Source organism: Oncorhynchus mykiss, chromosome 27, assembly GCF_057628025.1.
Source record: "Oncorhynchus mykiss isolate SJ-2025 chromosome 27, ASM5762802v1, whole genome shotgun sequence".
Taxonomy (NCBI): Eukaryota; Metazoa; Chordata; class Actinopteri; order Salmoniformes; family Salmonidae; genus Oncorhynchus; species Oncorhynchus mykiss.
Genome location: NC_143048.1, coordinates 52,885,001 through 52,890,000, shown reverse-complemented (window position 1 = coordinate 52,890,000; position 5,000 = coordinate 52,885,001).

Below are 5,000 nucleotides of genomic sequence, written 5' to 3'. Positions count from 1 at the left end.
AAAGTACACATCCGATCTTGATGGGGTTTTTTTTGCACGAAAGTGCATAAATAGACGAGCATTTACATTCAATTAAAAACGTTTTTGTATAAAACATTTTAATAGGAAATCGTGTTTCAAGTTTTGGGAAAAAAGTGAATGTCACAGGATGCATAGGTTCCTGTGGATGCGAATTTTTTTTTACATTATGTAATTGTTGCCCATCACGAGAGAGGGTATGAGACGAAATTTGGGACCTCTAGCCCTTCGGGAAGTATTTTTAATCATTTTTTGAAAATTACAGAAATTGGTCGAAAAAATGACAGAGTCCCACTTTTCACAGCCGTGCACCTGGTGATTGAAAACGTGCAACTGGTGATTGAAAACGTGCACCTGGTCACCCAAAACACGGTTCTCTATGCGGTTAGCGGTGTTACAGATATACATGTCCGATAATGATGCACCCTACTACGGACCTTTAGCAATGGGGGCCGGCCTGAATTATTTATGGAAGGTATGATTACTTTTTTCTCTCTCCGTGCAACTGGTGATTGAAAACGTGCACCTGGTCACCCAAAACACGGTTCTCTATGCGGTTAGCGGTGTTACAGATATACATGTCCGATAATGATGCACCCTACTACGGACCTTTAGCAATGGGGGCCGGCCTGAATTATTTATGGAAGGTATGATTACTTTTTTCTCTCTCCGTGCAACTGGTGATTGAAAACGTGCACCTGGTCACCCAAAACACGGTTCTCTATGCGGTTAGCGGTGTTCCATATATTCATGTCCGATAATGATGCACCCTACTACGGACCTTTAGCAATGGGGGCCGGCCTGAATTATTTATGGAAGGTATGATTACTTTTTTCTCTCTCCGTGCAACTGGTGATTGAAAACGTGCACCTGGTCACCCAAAACACGGTTCTCTATGCGGTTAGCGGTGTTCCATATATTCATGTCCGGTTATGGCGCACCCTACTACGGACCTTTAGCAATGGGGGCCGGTCCCAATTATTTATGGAAGGTAGGATTTTTTTTTTTTTTTCAACACTTTTCCCCTCTTTTTCTCTCTCTGCCGGGGCCGGCCAAGAGTGCTTTATGGACGGTTTAAAACATGACTATGGATGCAAATGCTCATTTTCCTCCGTGCACCTGGTGATTGAAAACGTGCATCTGGTAACCCAAAAATTATAAAACTGTTTTAAATCATTTTACCGGTCATTCTATTGATATAGCCCGCTAGGGGAGTGCCCCACTACGGCCCTGTCTCGGTCGGGGCCGTCCTTGGGTGCTTTTTAGACACTTTAAGAAATCGCGATGGATGCAGATTGCTATTAATCCTCCGTGCAACTGGTGATTGAAAACGTGCATCTGGTAACCCAAAAATTATAAAACTGTTTTAAATCATTTTACCGGTCATTCTATTGATATAGCCCGCTAGGGGAGTGCCCCACTACGGCCCTGTCTCGGTCGGGGCCGTCCTTGGGTGCTTTTTAGACACTTTAAGAAATTGCGATGGATGCAGATTGCTATTAATCCTCCGTGCAACTGGTGATTGAAAACGTGCATCTGGTAACCCAAAAATTTAAATATGGTTCAAAACCCGGGTAACACCACTCTATTTACGGACATGACAGTAGAGCTTACCCCCTGGAGCTATTGACCTCCAGGGTTGTAGGCCCTTACTCACCACCCGGGTATCACCCCTCTATTTCGGGGATGATACCAGCAGGGGACCCCCCCCACCTCCACAACCTCGCATACCAGGTGAACCAGGGCACCCACACTTAAGCACCCCTCCTCGGACATTAAAGCAGATAACCGCGCTGTTATGAACCGCGTGCACCTGGTCACCCAACTGGAACTTGTGCACCTGGTCACCCAAAAGGACCGGCGTGCACCTGGTCACCCAAAAGACCCGTGTGCACCTGGTCACCCAAAGGCCGGCGTGCACCTGGTCACCCAAAGGCCGGCGTGCACCTGGTCACCCAAAAGACCCGTGTGCACCTGGTCACCCAAAGGCCGGCGTGCACCTGGTCACCCAAAAGACCCGTGTGCACCTGGTCACCCAAAAGACCCGTGTGCACCTGGTCACCCAAAGGCCGGCGTGCACCTGGTCACCCAAAGGCCGGCGTGCACCTGGTCACCCAAAAGACCCGTGTGCACCTGGTCACCCAAAGGCCGGCGTGCACCTGGTCACCCAAAAGACCCGTGTGCACCTGGTCACCCAAAGGCCGGCGTGCACCTGGTCACCCAAAAGACCCGTGTGCACCTGGTCACCCAAAAGACCCGTGTGCACCTGGTCACCCAAAGGCCGGCGTGCACCTGGTCACCCAAAGGCCGGCGTGCACCTGGTCACCCAAAAGACCCGTGTGCACCTGGTCACCCAAAGGCCGGCGTGCACCTGGTCACCCAAAAGACCCGTGTGCACCTGGTCACCCAAAAGACCCGTGTGCACCTGGTCACCCAAAGGCCGGCGTGCACCTGGTCACCCAAAGGCCGGCGTGCACCTGGTCACCCAAAAGACCCGTGTGCACCTGGTCACCCAAAGGCCGGCGTGCACCTGGTCACCCAAAAGACCCGTGTGCACCTGGTCACCTAAAAATTATAAAACGGTTTTAAATATTTTTACCCGTCATTCTATTGCTATAGCCCGCTAGGGGAGTGCCCCACTACGGCCCTGTCTCGGTCGGGGCCGTCCTTGGTGCTTTATGGGCACTTTAAGAAATTGCGATGGATGCAGATTGCTATTAATCCCATGTGCACCTGGTCACCCAAAAGACCCGTGTGCACCTGGTCACCCAAAAGACCCGTGTGCACCTGGTCACCCAAAAGACCCGTGTGCACCTGGTCACCCAAAAGACCCGTGTGCACCTGGTCACCCAAAAATTATAAAACTGTTTTAAATACTTTTACCGGTCATTCTAATATTAAATCCCACTATGGAGCCCCACTACTGGGGAAAATTCACCGGAGGGCGCCAAAGGTAAATGGATTTTAGAATCCTCCATATATATTGTAGCTTTGGCGCACTCCAGTGAATTTTTTAAAGTACTGGGGCTTCATATTGGGAGTCCAGGTAAATGTATTTTGAAACACATTTTTAATCATTTTAATGCATAAATGACACAAATACAAGGGTAAATTTCAAACAAATATGCTTTAATTAATCAGTTAATCATTTATTGATTTGTCCCTCAATCAGTGCCCGGGCCCGGCTGGCATTTTTGGGCAAATTGTGGTACCGGTAGTGGCGTGCCTGCGTTTCCAGAGAGTGACACATATGGTCAGCCACAGTTCCTCGGTCTGTATCCAAGCCTTGGTTAAAGTTCAATGTGGCAACACTGCGTCGAATTGTACCGAAGGTCACTTTACTTCCAATACCAAACTCTGCAAAGATTTGCCCCACATACTCACACAGATTACCGTAAGGTTGACCGCAGGATGTGAAAAAGAAGAGTTCTATTTCTGAGGTCATTCCACTCAGATGAGGCCTGATTTGATGGAATCGTTTAAGCCAAGTGTATTCCTCCTGACATAGAACAATTCTGCACTCCCCAAAGCTATAGTTTGTTTTGTGGCTAGCTACACACATCTGATAACCCCCACCTTCCGGGGTTACTTCATTGAAATCACTCTCACTAAACATGGTGACTGGGGATCGTCGAGTGCCATTAAATATGGCCAACCGGCTGGACATGAGAGCTGCAAACCTACGCCTGTCAGAGCAGGTGGCACGGACCTCCAGCCTACTGAGAACTGAAGGAATGGCTTGATTGCTTAGCTCAACAAAGCGTTTTAAATCCGCAGCGCTGAGCACCTCGTCCCTGCAGCGTTGGCGGAATTTTGCCCTATGAGTTGCCTGGCTCTGCCGTGAGTCCCTGTCCATCTTCGCCAAGCAGAGTAACATCTTTCGAATTCCAACGACCTTAGCTTGCATACCATTTGGCCGGAACTGAATGAGATAATTCAGGAAACCTCGAATATCGGCCCGGTACATTTTTAACGTGGATGGTGCCAAACCACGGTCATCACATTGACCATACCACTCATACACACGTCTGTAGTTATCCAGAAAACACAGTCCTTCATCGGCCTTGCCCTCTGACATAATGCGGAGGAATTCCCGTACTCGGGATATACTGGTGCGACTATTGTCAATTCGTTTAACTGAAGGTTGTCTACCCGTAATATATTGTTCATATTCAGTCAAAATTACATTACTCCAAACCTCCATGCGGGACGGTACGCCGCCGCCGTCCTCATCACTCTCGCTCTCCGTGGAAGTCGCCACGTCACAGCCTTGCTCCCTCGGATCCGAGCACAGTTCACTACCGACCTGACTGACTGGCTGCACCGCCGCCGCCGACGCACCTGCCGTCTGATCACCCTCGTCCACAGGCTGCTGCTCCACGGACAACTCACTTTCAAAACACTCCAAAATCACAGGGTCCTCCGGCCGCGGTTCAACACCGTTGTCAGGCTGCATATACTGCCCCGATTCGGGCTGCTGTCTCTCACTCGAAAACCGGCTAAATTGCATAGCGTTCGTCCACTCCATAGTACCAAACTTAAGTCCATGTACAGCCTTTAAATGTCGGTCTAGCCGCACAATATTCTGTTTACAACAAAGTCCACAGTCGCGTCTTGGTCTGCTGCTCATGGCTTCTCTCTCCGGCCTTCCTCCGTGTCTCTTTGTTTGATCCACCAAACAAACTAACCCTAACAAGGGCTCAATGAGCCCCAGCTGTGGCCCAATATGGGACTAATTGGACGGGGAAGGAGAATTTGACCTCACCTCGCTGTCTCTTTACTCACGAAAGGCTGTATGGCTTAATGGTTAGGGCGCTTGACTCACAATCACCGGGTCAAGTGTTCATGCCAGGCCTGGGTAATCATTTTTTTTTTTTCCCCCACAGGGGCCTGCTAACCCAGAAAAGGCCCATAGGCACATAGGCCACAAAGCCACTGGCCTGGCCTGGGACAAAAGCCACTGCCCTGGCCTGGTACTTACA